Raw genomic sequence first — 21,714 nt, 5'->3', positions numbered from 1 at the left:
CTTTGTGTGGCTCCTAGGAGAGGACGGCTTTCTCTCTCGGTTGAAGTTCTTGACGGGGTTGCTCTTGCTGCAACTGGTTATGCAGCACGTGCTCCAGGTAGTGTTACTGCTCGTGCAGTTTTACGAGAATTGTCCATCACATCGTCATTAGTATGGAAAGTTTTGATGTCTGTTGTACATTGATAGCCGTGAAAGATAGGGAAAGTACGGTAACTGAAACCTCATAATGCGCAGTTGCCTTCTGAATTTGCTCGTTGTTTTCGGGCACGGATCGAAGTTGATAACATGTGGCCAACAATATTCCATGCAGCAAAGACGAGGCACGTCTTACACTACAGGGTGCAGTGAATACATAGACCTGCCCAACTTTGGGTATTGTTAAACCGCGTGTTTTTCACGAAGAGCCTCTGCAGTCACCGTATTTGACTGCGTAGTGTGGAATCGCTACTACCCTTCCTTGAAGAGAAGGACCTGTCGAGTGTACTGTGTCCTCCTCGTTGTGCAGCATCTGATGCCTGCTTTCGAACTGTGTGGAAACCACTGTTTTCATGTAACAAGAGGCAATAGCTCATGCTGCTTGACCACTGAAATGCTTAATGCAATCTTCCACGAACTTGTTACCTCCAGAGGTTTCAAAGATATATGGTTTGCAAGATCCTCTGATCTGAATCGATGTGGCTTTTGGCTCATTCGATCTCTAACATATCTGAAAGCTAGTATACAGAAACACTTTGCTCAGATTCCACCAGAACTGATGTCAACAACTGCTGATAACGTTTTTCCTCGTCAACGTCTCTAGTGCTCATACTGAACAAATGGTGTAAGCAGCTGTTAATAATAAAATCAACGTTATGCCCTTCTCACTCGCCTGACCTTTCCTGCCCTCATACCGTTCCTAGTTCATTATGTATAGAAACATTTCTATACATCTTTCCTATAATCACAGCGCCAGATCTAAACCTGGTGGTCACAATAAGAACTTAGTCTTTTCTAGCGCAAAGCGGTTCCGCATTAACGCATCAGAATATCTGTTAAGTTTTTCTGCCAAACAATAACTACAACCGTACTGGACCTCTGTGAGTAGCTGCACTATAACCACCCAGTGTGGAAACCAGACTGGTTGAAGGAGATGAAGGGTAGCCCTTGTTGAGAAGACAGTGAGAGAGCCTTGTAGTCTATCCCCGATGTTAATCAATTTGTACACTGAACAACCAGCGTTGCAATTCTGTCAGTAACGGCAAAAGACTTAGAGGGACAGTTGAACGAAATGAATAGTGTCGTGAAAAGGGGTGATACGAGAAATATCAACCAAAGTAGAACAAGTATAATGAAATGTACTCGAATTAAACCAGCTGGTGCTGAAAGAACTAGATTAGGAAAATGGACACTGAAAGTAGTAGATGAGTTTTGTTATTTAGTCAGCAAAGTAAGTGAACATGGCCAATGTAGAGATAACAGAAAAAGAGAGGCGCAATAGCAGAAAACTTATTTCTGAAAATGAGAAACTAATTTACATCTAAAATAAATTTAACTGTTGGTAAGTCTTTTCGGAAGGTATTTGTCTGGAGTGTAACTTTGAATGGTACTGAAGCGTAGGCTGCAAACATATAATACAGGAAGAAAATAGAAGCTCCTGAAATTTGATGCTTCAGATGATGCTGAAGATTAAAAATATAGATCGGATAGTGAGGAGGTACTGAATCAGTTTTGGAAGGAAAGATATTTATTTTTTAGTTTACAACTTGACTAAGAGGCTCGTTCGATACGACGCGTCCTAAGGCATCAACAAAATTGTGATGTGACAATGTATGGAGACGTGTGTGAGGTGTAAGGGGGGGGGGAGGGAAGGGGAGTAAGAACAGTTGAGAAAGACCGAGACTCGAATATACCATAAGGTCCAAGTGGTACCAGATTGCATTAGTCATCTAAAGATAATGCACTTGTTGGATTAGCGTAGAGAAATGCATCAAACCAATCTTCGGACTGAAGGCCACAACTGCAACGACAGGAACAACATATACATATTTCTCAAACAAGTTGCTTTGTCCTCCGGTCTTCTAAATGATATGATGCAAATCGTCACGACTTCTTCTCTTGTGCCAGTCTTTCCACTCGTACTAAAATTTTTCAGTTATATGCCGAATATATATTGTTCTATTATATATATATATATATATATATATATATATATATATATATATATATATTCCTTTTCCTACAGCGTGCTCCTTCTACAGCACTCTGTAGTAACATGGATGTTTTCACGTACTGCCTTAACATATGTCCTGCCACCATGCTTTAATTAATAAATTCTACATATTCTTTTCGTCGTCGTTTCTGCACTGAAGCTCCTCATTTCTTATCTTATCACACACTTAATTTTCATGGTTTTTCTATAAAACCACACCACAAACGAATCAATTCTCCTCTTTTCTGGTTCTGAAATGAAAATATAATTGCAACACAAAAATTTTCAAAGATGTAGATTCCTCTGCAAAAGTTTTAGAATGAACCAGTCAAATAGATAGAGTACATTAGACATTTGTCTAGTATGACGAAACCTTGAAGAGCAACCAGTATCTCAACTTTCGGCTGTTGTTTTGAGCTTTTGTAAAGAGGCACTAACTTGTGAAGTGGAGGTAGTGTATTGGATGTAAGGCGTAGACCGGAACGAGACTACAAAAATGTTATACTATTGTAAACTTTCATGCAGGATATGCTAACTTTCATTACAATTCTGAACATTGAAAGACAGGTGGCAGGGAACTGATTATTTATTAAGTTGTAGCACGTAGAACAGGTACAGTGACCATTTCGCTTGTGGACTAGATAAGATTTGTTACGCAAATTACCTGTCGAATGAACAGCATCGGTATTTGGCCCAAGCGACACAAGCCGCTTGGGGGGTCACTGTGAGAGGGTTCCCAGAGCGGCCACAACTGTTCGATATCTTCCTCTACGGCACGTTTCACAACAGTAGCAGCCGCTGGCGCCCAGATGCAAAATATGCTGTGCATAACACATTTTTTGGCCTTCCAGCTGATTTGATGCGGTCCGCTGCGAATTCCTCTCCTGCGATATCTCTTCATCTCAGAATAGCATTTGCACCCTACATCCTCAGTTATCTGTTGGATGTGTTTCAGTCTCTGTCTTCCCGTAAACTTTTTACCCATGACAGCTCCTTCTAGTACCATAGAGGTTATTTCATGACGCTTTAACACATGTCCTATTCCTATCATCCTGTCCCATCTGCTTTTCAGTGTCTTCCATATGTTCCTTCTATCGTCGATTCAGCTGAGAACCTCCTCTTTCGTCATCTCATCAGTCAACCTCATTTTCAAAAATGGTTCAAATGGCTCTGAGCACTATTGGACTTAACTGCTGAGGTCATCAGTCCCCTAGAACTTAGAACTACTTAAACCTAACTAACCTAAGGACATCACACACATCCATTCCCGAGGCAGGATTCGAACCTGCAACCGTAGCGGTCGCGCGTCTCCAGACTGTAGCGCCTCGAACCGCTCGGCCACTTCGGTCGGCACCTATTTTTCAACATTCTTTTGTAGCACCACTTCTCAAACACTTCTGTTCTCCTCTGTTCCGGTTTTCCCACATTCTATGTCACAACATAGTAGCGAAAATTGACAGGGATGAGAATATACGAGTGACAAGGGGGAGGAGGGGAGGGAGAGAGGGAGTGCCATATGATAAGTCGCTTGTGTGGGAAATTTTTCTCGAAGAGGTCATGGGAATTAACACAATAACTGTAGCAACGGTGGTGACAAGTTGCCGAGAGATAATCCTGTACAACAATGAAGAGTCTGGCGCATGTCAGCAACCAGTTCTGACTGTCAGCGCGTACAACATTGTCTTTGAACTTTCACAAGGCAGGCTACACTACTTTCAGGGCAGTTGCGACTCATTCTGCATGTCATCAGAAGATGAAACTGAAATTAGGGTCACTGACTGAGTCAAATTCAGCCGCAAGTAGGGATCTATTCAACGTAGTACTCTGTTTTAACTATTACGCTATGGTAATTCTCATACGAAGTTTCTGGTACTCTCGAGCAGTGGTAAATGGGGCCCGAATCAATTAGCAACTAACAGCCTAATTAAAAAACGTCACCTAACGTTAAGAGATTCTTAAGGGCATAGTTTTTCTGCTAAGTAACAAACGAAAGTACAGAGATGGTAATATTTTAAAATTTTGATTTTAATTGACTTTGGTAAAGTCGGCTGTGAGCCAAGTGAAGTTGTTCGCTTACCACAAGGGCAAGAGGGGTTAATAGCACGGCCACTGAATGTTAAAGGATGTGAGAGGGGGAAAGTTTTACTGTTTGCATTCCAGTACGGGGGCGTGAGCGACTTGTACCGATCAGCAGCTACGGTACAAATTTTGTCACTTACCAACGTGGATTTGTGCATACGCATTATAGAAACGATCCTCTTAAATTGAGGTACGTAGTTGACTCAAGGAATATGAAGTTAAGGCTGCTGTAATACAACCTAAAACACTATGAGTAGAAGAAAAGTGACCTACGAAACATTTAGTATACTTTTGTGATAGTATGCTTCTTGAAATTTTTCTACCGGATAGAGTATTCCATGAGGTTTCAGGATTGGAGCCGGGTGGTATCGGCTTCTTGTCACGATATTTCGGCTGACAAACACTGAAGAATCTTCAGCCACCTTCAGAATGGGCGTCCGACGAGATTTTTAGGCAAGACGCCGGCGTCATCCGGCTGCAATCCCGTAACATCATGGAATATTTGTGATGTTGTTGTTGTTGTGGTCTTCAGTCCTGAGATTGGTTTGATGCAGCTCTCCATGCTACTCTATCCTGTGCAAGCTTCTTCATCTCCCAGTACCTACTGCAACCTACATCCTTCTGAATCTGCTTAGTGTATTCATCTCTTGGTCTCCCTCTACGATTTTTACCCTCCACGCTGCCCTCCAATGCTAAATTGGTGATCCCTTGATGCCTCAGAACATGTCCTACCAACAGATCCCTTCTTCTTGTCAATTTGTGCCACAAACTTCTCTTCTCCCCAATCCTATTCAATACTTCCTCATTAGTTATGTGATCTACCCATCTAATCTTCAGCAATCTTCTGTAGCACCACATTTCGAAAGCTTCTATTCTCTTCTTGTCCAAACTATTTATTGTCCATGTTTAACTTCCATACATGGCTACACTCCATACAAATACTTTCAGAAATGATTTCCTGACATTTAAATCTATACTCGATGTTAAAAAATTTTTCTTCTTCAGAAACGCTTTCCTTGCGATTGCCAGTCTACATTTTATATCCTCTCTACTTCGACCATCATCAGTTATTTTGCTCCCCAAATAGCAAAACTCCTTTACTACTTTAAGTGTCTCATTTCCTAATCTAATTCCCTCAGCATCACACGACTTAATTCGACTACATTCCATTATCCTCGTTTTGCTTTTGTTGATGTTCATCTTATATCCTCCTTTCAAGACACTATCCATTCCGTTCAACTGCTCTTCCAAGTCCATTGTTGTCTCTGACAGAATTACAATGTCATCGGCAAACCTCAAAGTTTTTATTTCTCCTCCATGGATTTTAATACCTACTCCGAATTTTTCTTTTGTTTCCTTCACTGCTTGCTCACTATACACATTCAATAACATCGGGGAGAGCATCCACCCTGTCTCACTCCCTTCCCAACCACTGCTTCCCTTTCGTGTCCCTCGACTCTTATAATTGCCATATGGTTTCTGTACAAATTGTAAATAGCCTTTAGCTCTCTGTATTTTACCCCTGTTACCTTCAGAATTTGAAAGAGAGTATTCCCGTCAACATTGTCAAAAGCTTTCTCTGAGTCTACAAATGCTAGAAACGTAGGTTTGCTTTTCCTTGATCTACCTTCTAAGATAAGTCGTAGGGTCAGAATTGCCTCACGTGTTCCAATATTTCTACGGAATCCGTACTGATCTTTCCCAAGGTCGGCTTCTACTAGTTCTTCCATTCGTCTGTAAAGAATTCGTATTAGTGTTTTACAGCCATGACTTATTAAACTGATATTTCGGTTATTTTCGCATCTGTCAACAGCTGCCTTCTTTGAGATTGGAATTATTATATTTTTCCTGAACTGTGAGGGTATTTCGCCTGTCTCGTACATCTTGCTCACCAGATGGTAGAGTTTTGTCAGGACTTGCTCTCCTAAGGCTGTCACTAGTTCTAATGGAATGTTGTCTACTCCCGGGGCCTTGTTTCGACTCAGGTCTTTCAGTGCTCTGTGAGACTCTTCACTCAGTATCATATCTCCCATTTCATCTTCATCAACACCCTCTTCCATTTCCATAACATTGTCCTCAAGAAACCGCCCCTGTGTAGACCCTCTATATACTCCTTCCACCTTTCTGCTTTCCCTTCTTTGCTTAGAACTGGGTTTCCATCTGAGCTCTTGATATTCATAAAAATGATTCTCTTTTCTCCAAAGGTCCTTATAATTTTCCTGTAGGCAGTATCTATCTTACCCTTAGTGAGATAAACCTCTACATACTTACATTTGTCCTCTAGCCATCCCTGCGTAGCCATTTTGCACTTCCTGTCGATCTCATTTTTGAGACGTTTGTATTCATTTTTGTCTGCTTCATTTACTGCATTTTTATATTTTCTCCTTTCATCAATTAAGTTCAATATTTCTTCTGTTACCAAGGATTTCTAGTAGCCCTCGTCTTTTTACCTACTTGATCCTCTGCTGCCTTCACTACTTTATCCCTCAAAGCTACCCATTCTTCTTCTACTGTATTTCTTTCCCCCATTCCTGTCAATTGTTCCCTTATGCTCTCCTTGAAACTCTGTACAACCTCTGGTTCTTTTAGTTTATCCAGGTCCCATCTCCTTAAATTCCCACCTTTTTGCAGTTACTTCAGTTTTAATCTACAGTTCATAACCAATAGATTGTGGTCAGCGTCCACATCTGCCCCTGGAAATGTCTTACAATTTAAAACCTGGTTCCTAAATCTCTGCCTTACCATTATATAATCTATCTGATACCTTTTAGTATCTCCAGGATTCTTCCATGTATAAACCGTCTTTTATGACTCTTGAACCAAGTGTTAGCTATGATTAAATTGTGCTCTGTGCAAAATTCTGCCAGGCGGCTTCCTCTTTTTTTTTCTTCCCCCCAATCCATATTCACCTACTACGTTTCCTTCTCTCCCTTTTCCTACTACCGAATTACAGTCACCCATGATTATTAAATTTTCGTCTCCCTTCACTATCTGAATACTTTCTTTAATTTCATCATACATTTCTTCAATTTCTTCGTCATCTGCAGAGCTAGTTGGCATATAAACTTGTACTACTGTGGTAGGCGTAGGCTTCGTGTCTATCTTGGCCACAATAATGCGTTCACTATGCTGTTTGTAGTAGCTTACTCGCACTCCTGTTTTATCATTCATTATTAAACCTACTCCTGTATTACCCCTATTTCATTTTGTGTTTATAACCCTATATTCGCATGACCAAAAGCCTTGCTCCTACTGCCACCGAACTTCACTAATTCCCACTATATCTAACTTTAACCTATCCATTTCCCTTTTTAAATTTTCTAACTTACCAGCACGATTAAGCGATCTGACATTCCACGCTCCGATCCGTAGTACTCCAGTTTTCTTTCTACTGATAACGACGTCCTCCTGAGTAGTCCCCGCCCGGAGATCCGAATGGGGGACTATTTTACCTCCGGAATATTTTATCCAAGAGGACGCCATCATCATTTAACCATACAGTAAAGCTGCATGCCCTCGGGGAAAATTACGGCCGTAGTTTCCCCTTTCTTTCAGCCGTTCGCAGTACCAGCACAGCAAGGCCGTTTTCGTTATGTTACAAGGCCAGACCAGTCAATCATCCAGACTCTTGCCCCTGCGTCCTTATTTGTTATTGCTCCTAAGCTTGAACAGTTGAAAATATTCGTGCTGGCCTGGTATTCGATCTCAGGTCTCTGATTTCGTTGGGTTTGACACCTACGAGACGATGCAGTTTCCATCGTTTCATTGCTTCCCCAAGATTCCGAACTCGTCGAAGTCTCCACGAAGAGCTCACGTTTGGTTTGAATTCTCGTTTGGCACCAAAGTTTCCATCGTGTTATTTCAGGCTGCAGCATGCGCACACCAAACTACATGTGTCACATGTGTCATATGGGTATGATTTTAACGCCTCACCTTGCTTTTCAACTGTAACGTTTGGTGCCGTTTTCGACTCTCGTTCAGTCACAGAAGTTTTTGTCAAATCATATCCGGTTCAAACATGACACTTTCAGTTATGGGTGAAAAAGAATTCGGTAGTTAACGCTTCTTTGTTTGCAGTCAACAACGATTACATTTGCAGGGTCTGATTCCCTATCAGCACCGAAATATTTCTCACGTTATTTCTGGTTCAGACATGTACACATCTCGGTGCTGGTGGAATAAACCGATCTTTTACTTCTATTCGTGACGAAGTCAACGACGATAGGTGCTGAATTCGAATTCCGGTAAGGCAAACATTTTTCACCCCGTGATTCCAAGTTCAGTCATGTTGGTATTGGTGAAAAATTCCGATTTCTCACATTTGATTGTGCTTAGTTAAGAATCCGATTAGGTGCTGGATTCGAATCCCAGTCCAAAATAAAACTTCACCCCGTGACATTTCAGCTTTAAACCTAGGCACACTTCGTTATTTGTGATTCAAGCCACATTTAATGTTTCGCGGTTTAGTTATCAGGAATAACAGTTGCTGGATTGGAGTCCCAGGTCTCAGGGCAGTACAAAAATTTTCGTAATGTAATATCAGATTGAAACTTGTCTTTTGAAATGTCATTTGTTGTAATGGATTTGAGTTTACAAATGTAGTGACTGTGTCATGTCTAATAACGTGTTTTCTAATATTTGCATTATGATAATATTAACCTGTATCTGGATTGATAGTCATAGAGAGCAGACACCTGTCGTGGCCTCTTGTAGTAACCATTTTGTATAGCCAAATGGCCGTATCGAGAAGAGTGCTGAGAACTTGCAAGGCTATTTCATTGTGTGGGTTGCATACAAAACAGGCGAAGTCCAATTCAGGTCGTTCGGATAGTTTTGAGCATTATAGTGCAGTCTGGTCCTCATTTTCTTTTAGTTTTAACTTTCCCTCTAGGTAACGATTCTGGGACTTGTGATAATGTGCCTAAAGTACCTTTATTAGGTTTAACGCATCCTAAAAAAACAGTAGACATTCTCGTCGGTAGCTGTAACTTCACGTTCACAGTGATGTCGTTTCTATGACTTGATATGGCCCTTGATGTTACGCAAGAAAATTTTTCTGTTTTCCCTTTGGTCTGCAGTGGTTTGCCAGCACAACCTAATGATCCATTTCATACTGAGTTAGGTTAACAACACATCGTCACAGTTGTTCTGGCAGCTCGAGCCCTTTCATATTCTCTTTTTTAATCCATTTCCACACTTCCTCTAACATGTTCGCAAACTTCTTCATTGACTCCCCATTTTCCCATAACTTTAGGCTTAATCACTTTGAAAGGCGATCGCATCTTATATAGTGAGAGCCCAACGCTGTCATGTGCTTTAGATTTGTATGCAGCTACGATAGTGACTGCATGTGCTTCTGAAGTACTAATCTAAAGTGTCATTCGTTTATCTATGACATAATATGGAGGCACTAATAATTAGTATGGTGAGTAATATATAGTTAACGTATGAAACGAAGTATTTTTGGAAAAAAAGTGACAAATGGCATGTGAAAACGATATGGATATATCAGCTGTATGTGGTACTATAATATTTTACAGCACATTTCGCTTAGCAAGTTCAAAGTGTTTCATTTGTGTCTTTTTGATCTGCATCACATTATTTAAACAGTGACATCCAGCACTGGGTATGAACATGAACATGAATGCAAACCACCTCAAGAGGGTCATAAGGCCGAAACCGGTCGTGTTCAAATGTTAAAATGTGTGTGAATTCCTGAGGGACCAAACTGCTGAGGTCATCGGTCGCTAGACTTACACACTTCTTAAACTAACTTATGCCAAAAACAACACACACAGCCATGCCGGAGGGAGGAATTGAACTTTCAGCGGGAGGGGCCATGCATTCCCTGCATGGCGCCTCAAACCGCGCGGCCACACCTCGCGGCAGGTTCGTATGTTAAATAAAGTCACCTACTGTTGTGACTGGTAGCGGTTATTATTCTACACCCTGATGAATTTTCAAATAAAAGAACCATTCGACATTTAATTCTCACACCTTCTACGAATTAAAAACAATAGTTTATGCTTCTGTTGTAACAAAAGTGAAGGGCGAGAATCACCTAAAAAAAATCTGTGATAATTACTGGATAGCACGATCCGTAACAAATGATGATACGTAAAATACCGTTGTATCAGATTACATGTATCTAAACGAAGAGGCAGAATCGACATTCATATCCGAATTTGTAGAAGTCAGTTTCAAGCTCACGACTGACTAATGTCGTCGTATGGTCACAGTAATGTGGAAACGTAGCAATAGTAACGTCCCACCAGCAGCAAAATATTTAAAAACGGGGGTAAAAATGGAACGGACAATAATGGGAAAAGAAATTGGCCATTGCCTTTTTAAAGGTCTGAAGCAGTATAAGAAAACTATGCAAAAACTTGAGTCTGGATGCACGGACCGAAATTGTGAATTCTGTGTCCGCCTCCGTAGCGTAGCGGTAGCGTTACCGCCTACCACGCAGGGGGCCCGTGCTCGACTCCCGGCAGGGGACTGGGTGTTGTGTGTCCATCATCATTTTCATCATCATTGATTCGCATGTCGCGTCACCTAAAAAGGACTTGCAATACGGCGGCCTAGCTCCCCCGAATGGGCCTCCCGGCCAACAATGCCACCCGATCACTTCGTTTGATTTTGTGAATTCTGTGCCGTAACCACTCCGGCAACTCTCTCAGTGGCAACCATTTGAATCATCTTTCCTAGAGTAACGTATATGGCACACCAATTTCATTAAAACTGTAAAATGTTAGATTAATGTATGCACCTTTCTATTGTGCCACTCTGGTAAGGACTACAGTTTGCATGGTGGGTAACACAGCAATACGACCGATTACTATCTTAAAATTCATGAAGCTGCAACAATAAATAAACGGGCGTTAGGTCCCTATCACACAGAAGGCCGTGTTTCTGGAATTCAGTGAGCGCTCTCGTGCAGGCATTCTTTCGTGTATAGTCGGAGCCGAAGTCTCAGTTATCGCAGATGCCTCCTGCCTGCGTGTTGATTTAGAGCTGCTCCGCTTCATATTCCATGGATCATTTGCTTAAGTAACCATAGTGACGTGGAATCATTTTACATTCACAGTGCACATTGTAGGTACATATGGTAACCTGCGGCCATTTACTAAGGGTTTCTCCCGTAGAGGCACTGTTCGTGGTTGCTGCAAGTTTTATCATTACGATGAAACTCAGTGTACGAAAAGGCTGATTTGGTTCCACCTATTTATCTTCCTCTGGCATTCCATTGCCTGCTGAGAAACTTCGAGCAGAACCTGAAAATTTTTCTTTTAATGAATTTTTAACTTTTTGCCGTCATTTAGTACGGAAAGAACTGCAGTGGAGAGTAGGTGACAACACTCTACGGTGAATACCTTGCATTAAATTAACATTTTTTTTACAAATACTTAGTAATGATATTCTTCTCCTGTTGTGGTGAAGTGTCAAAATCCCTTATACATGGAGTTCCAGGATTAATGGTAATATTCAGGGAACGATCATTCGATGCAAAAAAGTCTAGTAAACATGGGCTCTAAAATACATGTCTTAAGAACTATGAGCACTTTTCCATCTTCGATAACATGAAACCAATTTCTTCTCCTGCAAGCTCTTTGTTCTTCATTATTTGGGAGGAGGTAGTGTGGACCAAAACAGGGAATAATTGGGTAGTAATCTTGGGACCTAAAATGCATAACTTGTTCAGTAGAAGAGATGTGTTTCACAGTAGCGGGGGTGAACAAATGCTCATATTTTTTAAGGTATTCACATAGCGGCTCATTTTTACTGGACATTTTGTCTTTTTTTGATTCATAGTATCATCTCTCAGAATACGGAAACGAAGTGCTTGCAATAGAAGAGATTTGTTTCACAGTATCGAAGACGAATAACTACTTATAGCTATGTTTACTAGATATTTTTGCTTCGAAGGATCGTTATTGTCATATTCCTTAATACTGATCATTCTTCCTGGGACATCCTCTATATAATGTACATATTTCGTTTCAAGTTTCAGCTTTTTATACTTTATTTACATGTTTAGGATGGACCACTCCCACAGTATTAGTCTGTTTTGCACTTCCGAAGTGATACTCTGCTCGTCGAATTTATCAGTGTTTGTTTACAGTCCATACAGATACAGAGAACTTTAACTATACTGTCCACTAATGATTACAGTGGGCAGTGGGCACAAACAATGGTGGTGGAGACTTGATAGAGTGTATCGGATCTACGAGCACGGCTAGCGGCAAGCAGCTAACTGCGTCTCGTCCGAACGCTCCTCTTTGGCACTGTGTGAAGCGAGTAGCGATGATTCACTTGACAAATTACACGATGACAATAGCAAACCGAAGACGGAACTTTGCGCCTCTCGTTCGAAAGGGCGCATATGACTCAATGTAAAGCAAATGGCATCAGATCCGTGTTATTTGGATGCACGGCCTCGTGTGAAAGTGCCCGTAGTCAGCGCTCCAGTATTGGGCCTACGGCGCGTGGGCGGCGCTCGCCACGTCAGCAGGAGTACCGCGCAGCCGCTTCTTACTTGGCACGCCGAATCGCAGCGGAGCAGATCAGAAGCGTCCGGTAACGTAGAAAGGGCCCGTATTTTGACCTGCCTGGCCCTTTGCATCCTCAAAGGCGACAAAGACAAACTTCCTGCTCCCTTCCGGTGATAAGACTCTGCAAATCAAGGAGGACTAGCTTGCTCACGTGGACTAGTTGCAGCCAAACTGCACAATTGTGCCTTGTTACCTGAGAGTAGAAGGTTGCTGTTAACAAAATGCGTATTTATTGCCGATGAGAAGTATGAAGCAGTGACAGAGCTGATGGGAAAGGTGTACAAGGATGAAAGCAAAATATTAAAGCTGAGCAAGTCGATGGTGAGGAAATTACTGCAGGAAAACAGGTTGCTGAGATAAGTGGAGCTGAAGTATTTACTACCAAGAAGAACATCAAAGCGCACTCAATAAATATTCCATTGACGATATGGGTAAATGTGTTACTAGACAGCTACTGCCGCGGTATTATGAATGGTACAAGGAAATACAAGTTAAAGAGAACTTCATTGATTCTGTCTTACAGAAGTCGAATTCAAAGCACGCAGAGGAACTCTGCCAAGGGGAAGGACGGGGATTGAAAGTTGATTTAAGGATCCAGGCACTTTACCATGAAGCTGTTCACCCTGCTAGGTCTTCGTTCATGCGATGTCGTTGTCGGAAAGTAGACTAATGTCTTTAATTAACATTGATAAAAACTGGTGTTTTGCAGTGCAGCGTGATAGTGTAGTGTCATGGTATCGTACTACCTTGCAGAAAGGTGCTGCTTCGATCCTAGTCATAAGTGAATTTACGTTTAATTCTTTGTTTTTCTTTATTCTTACTCTACTTGTAGTTGAAATAACTGCTTTCAATATATTGAGTACAAAACAGATGACGAAGAGATAAAATACGGTAATTTTAACTTGCACTCGACGCATACAAACTTCTTTATTATGTTACGATTTATTATTTTTAGAGAGATAGTGATCATGATAACAATGGTAACGTAAACTGTACTTGCACCACGAAAATTATATGGACAGTTTACTTCAGCAGCTTTCAATTTTCAATAAATTTGTGGATAAAGCTAAATCATTAATATTACGTAATAATACTGCCACAATACACCAGCGTCCAACAAAATCGCGCACTAGCACTGAGCTGTATTCCTCAAGCATGCTCCCTATCTAAGTAGTCCGGTTTAATGACTCTCCCGGAAACTGACCACGTCCGAGTTTTGAGGAAGATATCTCCTTTACGAAGGCTTTGTGAAGCGCTTTCGTGTGAGACAGCTGCAACCCTAAACTACATCACCATTCCCTACGTACTTCCATCCCCACCCCCGACCCGTATCTCGTGAGGAAAATTGTTGTCTCTATGAAACTTAAATTTAAAAGGTATCAGAATAAACAAGTTTAATGTACGAAAGATATAACATAGTTTCCAAAAAGGCAAACTACATTACAAATACGAGTCATCAGAATTAAAATGGCCAGTGGTTTATTTAGACGTAGCTTGAATCCATACATATTTTACTATGAACAAATGCTGGCAAACTGATAGTGTACTAAAGTATTGTCAAACAGACGCGCCGGTAGGTGCGCAGTTGATGCTCTATGAAGGGCGTTGAGATAAAGATATGTAGGCTGTGGCGGTGCTCCATTTGTAAGAATATTGTGGTGTACACTGTTATTTCCTCTCCTTTCATGTTCTTGGAGCGTCAACAACTGTACCGCTATCCACGCCAGGTAATCATGTTGGCTTTAACGAGTAATACAGATGGAGCAGTGTTGGACTGACTACCAAGGTGCTCCTAAACATGAAGCGAGGCTTAATCTATGAATACTTGACGTAGTGTCAAGTGGAGGAACGTGCGAATACCGAGTAACTCAATGCCTGAAAAAATATGAAGCACTCAGAAGGGGAGGAGCAAACGCAGTGATACTTCACATGTTTTGAGGGTATGTCATGTCACTTCAGTGATCATGAAATAGAGTGATACTAACAACGAGCTTGGCTCTATGATCCCACTTATCAATATGGCGTTCCTCCTCCCTATGATCACTGGCCCGGTTGGTTTGGGGAGAGTGTCATGAAGCCGTTTTATTCTCTACTGTGGCAAACTGGCCCACAACTGGTGACCGATCCTTGATATCATGGATCCTGGGACTCGTATGCAGTTGACGTTTGAGCTGGACTCACATATATTCTATCGGGCACACGTCTGAAAATTCATAGAGACACGTGCTACGTGTGGAAGAGTTTTGTTATATTGAAAAATGACACCACAATACTGCCACACGAGAGGTAGCGCATGAAGGCGCCGAATATCCTTGACGTACCCTCGAGCAGTCACACTGGTCCCCTGAATCATCATCACAAACCATTACCTGAAGTCATACCCGATGGTCCCTCCACTTCACGACGCCAAGGGTAACACAGCTGTGCCTCTCCAAAACATTTGAAGAATGGGACTTTTCTTCAGGTCGCTGCTATAATCGCCGACGATGGTTATCCGGGGCAGTGCCTAATTGCAATATATCGCTGAACACGACACGTCATTATTGATCAGCGGTCCATTCTTCCCGATCGCAGCACCACTCCAAACGGTGCCGTTTGTGTGTTGGTGCAAATGGCACCTTAAACATGAGATCCTAATACCCTTCTCCGATTGCTGCTAATTTACACCAATGGTGCTTGATGACATAGAATTTTGCAGCTGTTCTCGGATGGCAGGCACAAATGTGAAGAGATTGTGGTTGGTGCACAATAGGGCAGTCCTACTCCTGAATGCCCCACAGATTTGTATATAGCACGATTCGACCAGCTGGCCAATTTGAGACTGAGAATGAGGCGCGTTTCAAACTCTGTCAGATGCTGATAACGTTGACTCACATCTGTACGCAGTATCTTCGTGTCCTTCACTGTGATCACTCGACACCTGACGTTGTTCACATCCCTCACATACCCAACGAAGTCTGCTAATAACACCAGACACGAACAACCAATGCACTCTGGGGGCTGTTCTACATATTACAGGAAACTGGAACCATAATCATTTTCGTAAATAACTGCTGACGGTGTGTACGGGTGCGAAGTTACGTTAACATGCAGACTTACGTTCTGGGCACTTCACTTGTTTCATCAGGTAGCGTATAATGTCATTATTTGCAGTCTAGTGCAGTACATCTTCTACAATGTTAACGGAAGTAGTTTAGTTACAGAACATCTTCAGATCATTAGTAGTTGCAGAGCGACAGGCAGTTTCAGGTGTCATACGAAACGTCGTTGGGTGAGTCACTTACGACGTGTACAGCATCGGAAACTGACAGTTACCCTGCAAGTACTATTGATCCGAAGATGTTATCTAACTGAATGACATGTGCTATCATTGTGGGTAACGTTGGCAGTAGACTGTAATAAAATACGTTACAAGAGTTAATAGTTTTCTTTTGCAGCTCATGGCACTCCGCAGAGAATATCCGAGCATTAAATTTGTATGGCACTATAATGACTGTGGACATGTTTTCTGTCTAGTCGTCCAGGAATATCTCCGGTCGGGTAGGTGTCGTCAGATGTTGCAGTACGTTCAGTGACATCTTCCTTTAAAACACGTGTCATACAGTAATCACCACACAATTTTCATCTAAAATGCTTGCTACTCGTCGGCTCTCTTGCCCACTGTATTTTATCTTTTGAATATTATCAAAGGCTTAGTCTGACACATTTTACAACTGAATTCCATAGATGGTTTCGGTTTGTTGGTAGTTTTTTTTTTATTTTACAAGGTCAAGCAGAAGTTTTCAAAAGGCATATTCGTCAGAATCATTACTGAAATTGTTATTGTGAGCTTCCACTTTAGAGCTGATAATCGAATCCCATATCCTTCAACATCGCATACTTTTGCAATTTACGCACCGTCTACATAACTCAATTTCTCCTTCCAGGAAGCATATTAGTTCCTGCTCTCTATCCAAGTTGTCACGTATTCCCCTTTTCATCGTCATTAAATTTAATGATGTTGAGGTTAAAATCAACAGTCGAAATCGCAATAATATTTGCTTATATACCGGTTTAGGCTTATTGTAGTGTACAGTGTACGATCGTGATATCACGAAAAAACTGAAAAGGCGCCAGCTCCAGCCATAGGGAGACTAAAATTCTCAAGATGGTTTTAACATAAGCCAAAACCGGTACATAAAGAAATATTATTGCGATGTTGACTGTTGATGTTAAGCTAAGTATAGCACCAGATCACTGCCCTCCATAGATTTATGATAGTAATCATATTGGTAGCACTGTTGGTGAAAAATTTTCCGTGATCACTGTGTGTGCTTGCATTGCGCGATAACAATGAATTTTACTTTGATTTGAGGCTCTACTACACTTCATCACCTGGCCAAGTTATTTCCCGTTACAGCCAAGATTATAGTTTGCTTTGTGGAGTTCATACTTTGTTTTAAATTACTGAGACAGTGGCACAAATTTTAGCGAAAGTATCATTTGCTTTATTGTCATAGTAACAATGAGTAGCTTACAAATAGTGTAGTGGGGAGAATGTTGGGAGAACAGTTGAGGCTCTCTCCTGGAACTGCAGAGTATGCAGTAGGAACATTTTGATTGGGGAACAGGAAAGGAAAATCTGTGTCCTTCAGCCACAGTTGGAGGAAGCAAGGAAGGAACTGATAAGGATCAAGGGAGATAGGAGGGAGGAGGGTGATTGGGAACTGGCAGCTGGTAGGAGGATAGGAAGAAAGAGCACCCAAACTGACAGTTTTATCATCAACACCAAAAACAGGTATCTACCACTGCCAGAGTTAAATGGAGCAGAACCTCAGGTTTCGAAGCCTGCCTCGGGCATGGATGTGTGCGATGTTATTAGGATAGTTAGGTTTAAGTAGTTCTAAGTCTAGGAGACTGATGACCTCAGATGTTAAGTCCCATAGTGCTTAGAGCCACTTGAATCATTTTTTGAAGAACCTCAGTTATAACTAGGAGCAGTAAATGTGCAGCACACTTCAACCGAGGACAAGAAGCCTAGAAATGTATAGCGTGTTAGGAAGAGGAAATTGCTGCTGCTAGGTAGTAGCCATGGGCGAGGTGTAGGTCCTCAGTTACAGGGAAGTTTAGGGGCAGCGTACCAGGCCACCAGTACCTTCAAGCCAAATGCAGGGTTAAGTCATGTGATAGTGGACATAGGGTCTGTATGTATGGACTTTACAAAAGAGGACCATGTAGTGATAGTGGGTGGGGCAGGAAACAGTTTGGACAGGAATGGGGCATATGACATAGGTGGTGACCTGGACAAGATAGCTTCCCTGATTTATGGCACCAACGTACACTTTGTTGAGCTTTTACGGCATCATGATCGACAACACTTTGATTGAGCTGTGAAGCGAATCAATGTTGGGTTAGGGATGGCTCTGAAGACAGCCAACTTTGCTCATGTTTCTCTGGTGCCCGTCGGGACTATCAACAGATGGGGTTTCACTAAGCATGGCCTACACCTAAACAGGACTTGGAAGGGAAGATTTGTATGACAGATTCATGAAAGTATAGGGGGAGAATCTCGGGACACACATGGTCAAATACCTGTTTCCATCGGTAGCAAAAGTAGGTATTTTTAGGGTAAATCCTGACAACAGTTTCTCCTGCCTAAAGAGTATCTCCAGCAGTTTAAAAAATACTGAAACAATCACTCGAAATGGTTCAAATGGCTCTAAGGACTATGGGACTTAACATCTGAGGTCATCAGTCCCCTAGACGTAGAACAACTTGCACCTAACTAACCTAAGGACATCACGCACATCCATGCCCGAGGCAGGATTCGAACCTGCGACCGTAGCAGCAGCGTGGTTCCGGACTGAAGCGCCTAGAACCGCTCTTCCACAGCGGCCGGCAATCACTCTCAAGTCACATTTTAACACTTCAAATATCACACATACTAGATGTCACAAAGAAAAACAAACCATTGGAAAGAGTAACATGGGGTATTTCACAGACTGAACAATCCTCCATCAAAATATGCAATCAATAAAAAATAAAATACAGCTATTAGAAGTTGAGCTCCAATCTTTGAACTGCACAGTGGTTTGTATTACTGGGCACTGGTGTAGAGACACAGAAATCATACATATAGTATTATCATTATATGAAAGGGCAAACTCTTACGGCATAACTAATTCAAGCGGTGGAGGATCATGCATTTATATCAGAAAAGGAACACAGTTCAAATCAAGACATGACCTCAGTACAGTAACTGAAGGCAAACATTTTGAAATATCAGCTATTGAATTCTTGATATCACCAAGAAATTAATCATTTTATGTGTGTATGGATCTCCCAGAGGTAGTGTGGACACATTTTTCAATAAATTAACAGAAGTTTTAGATAAAATCTCAAATACAAAGGTCAACATAATTCTTTGTGGGAACATTAACACTAATATCAGAAATTAACCCAGCAACATCTTCATAAACATCCTTTAAAGTTTTGGCATGTCCCTGTTGGCCAATAATGCAACAAGGGCTAATACAATGACGGCATCAGTAAATGACCATGTGTCCACAAATATGGAGGGGGAAAAATGTGATATAGCTGTAAAAGTTCTCAGACTATCAGACCATCTGTGTCAAATAACAACAGTTAAATCAGGCATCGAATCATTCCCTAAACTACAAGCCTACAAACGACATCTATCAGAAATCAAAATAAAAGATTTTTCAAAAGAACGAGAAACACAAAGCTGGGACAAAGTGTATAGGGAAACCAATGTGAGTATGAAATTTCCTAAATTCTCCATTTGAACTCTGAAAAGGCATTTCCAAAAGTATACATGCCTCTATCAACATCTCACAAAAACAGATGGATAACAACAGGTGTTAAGAAGTCCTCCCAAACACTTAAACACCTCAGTTCCATGAAAAAGATTTGCAATGATCCAGGCTTCTTTCTATCATAGATACAAAAAGATATATAGGAAGGTGCTGATTGCTGCAAAAAGTCATTTAATGACAAAATAATATATTCTGCAGAGAATAAAAGCAAAGCAATCTGGGATGTTATAAAAAAGGAAACGGAGAGAAGTAAACAAACGCAGAATAACATACCGCTAATGGAGGGGGATACGGTAATAAACGATCCACAACACTTAGCAAACTATGTAAACGAGCATTTTTCAAGTATTGCAGAGAAGTTGCAGCAAAAATTCCTATAAATACTGTGATTCTTGAGTTTCTCCCGGCGTATTTGATAATCAAAATATCCACGGGTGTACTGCCGGTCTATAGTGTCCAACGGGCACAATATTTCGGCGATCAAACATGTCGCCATCATCAGGTGAACTGACGGACTGAGCTCCTGTGAACGTGCCGGCACGGAGATCCGTACGCTATGGCTGCTCAGGGGGAACTGGGTTCGGTCGCGGCGGCGGCCGATTTAAATACCCTCCGCCCGCGGCGCGCTCCCTCCGCCGTCCGCGCCCCGCGCCACGGTCTCGCGGTGGAACAGATTGCGACGGCGTCTGAGATAACGTCGGTGTGATGGCTCTGTCCGCCGTGGTCGTCACAACTATGCGTTTGCTCGATTTACTCTTGATTAATCAGACGCCGTCGCAATCTGTTCCACCGCGAGACCGTGGCGCGGGGCGCGGACGACGGAGGGAGCGCGCCGCGGGCGGAGGGTATTTAAATCGGCCGCCGCCGCGACCGAACCCAGTTCCCCCTGAGCAGCCATAGCGTACGGATCTCCGTGCCGGCACGTTCACAGGAGCTCAGTCCGTCAGTTCACCTGATGATGGCGACATGTTTGAACGCCGAAATATTGTGCCCGTTGGACACTATAGACCGGCAGTACACCCGTGGATATTTTGCCTATAAATACTGTTGCACTAAATACAATGATGTTACTTCTAACCACAGATAATGAAGTCAATAAAACTGTTCAGAAACTAAAAAATAAATAGTCAATAGGCTTAGATGAAGTACCAATGTGTGTACTGAAACAATGCATAGGGATTATACAATGCCCCTTAAGAAATATAATAAATGAATCCTTCACATTACGGACATTTCCAGAGCAGTTAAAACAGGCAAGAGTTTTACTTTTGCTTGAGAAAGGTAATGCAGAAGACATAGAAAATTATCGGCCCATTTCCCTGCTGTTAGAATTCTAAAAAATAATAGAAGCAATTATGACATTATTTTAAATTGGTCTAAAGTTGTAAATACTTTGAAATGTCCTATATCCTTGCAAAAAGAGATTTATGGATGAATAAAGCTACTACTACTACTACTAGTACTACTACTAGGATAGGTCATTTTGTGTATAATACACAGGATACTAGCGAAAGAGAACCGCCGTAACAACAAATATGCACTAGTGCCTATAAGAAACTATCCCAATGGTCCAAAGGATCTAAACGAGTATGAGGAAGTTCTATACAGAATGAAAAGCGTTTCTCTAAGAGAAGTATGTGAAAATCAGCAATAGAAGATTCGACAGAAAACTTTGAGATGTGTTAGTACTGTATGACAAACAGCTTCCTCAGAAATCTTGTAAAGCAGTGAAGCAAGGAAAACTGCCTCTAGTAACTCACTTTAACTCTTTCCAACTTTTTATCACGTAGTTCTATAAAGGAGCATATTAATTTGTCTGGAACGCGACCGCACCCGAAGGATATATTGAACGGCTGATCGAGTGCAGCAGTAATGTGTGGCGTACTGATTTTCATAAGATTGCTTCATCATAGCAATGGAAGTATTCAGGTCAAGTCTTAAGTTTTGTAATTTAGTCTTCTTGTTGCTTGTTCCATGGATCTTCAAAATATAGAAAAGTAATATATATCTCTAACTGTTCCTGTGAACACATTTGCCTTGGGATATCTTGCAGTCATTTTGGAATCTTCTTTGTTTCAGT

The 21,714-nt window shown here is 41.6% G+C and overlaps 1 protein-coding gene across 1 annotated transcript in view; it reads left to right on the top strand.

Annotated features, from left to right (window-relative positions):
- Positions 1–21,714, top strand: part of LOC126298734 (protein kinase C and casein kinase substrate in neurons protein 2-like) — a 41,702-nt gene that overhangs the window by 17,958 nt on the left and 2,030 nt on the right. The window contains exon 2 of the mRNA XM_049990172.1: position 21,714. This exon is cut by the window's right edge and continues 2,030 nt beyond it. The gene's annotated coding sequence lies outside the window, so the exon portion shown is untranslated. The remainder of the gene's footprint in view (positions 1–21,713) is intronic.

The sequence above is a fragment of the Schistocerca gregaria genome, chromosome X (assembly GCF_023897955.1).
Source record: "Schistocerca gregaria isolate iqSchGreg1 chromosome X, iqSchGreg1.2, whole genome shotgun sequence".
Taxonomy (NCBI): domain Eukaryota; kingdom Metazoa; phylum Arthropoda; class Insecta; order Orthoptera; family Acrididae; genus Schistocerca; species Schistocerca gregaria.
The sequence above is the reverse complement of the archived record's forward strand: the minus strand, read 5'-3'. Positions and strand labels throughout refer to the sequence as shown.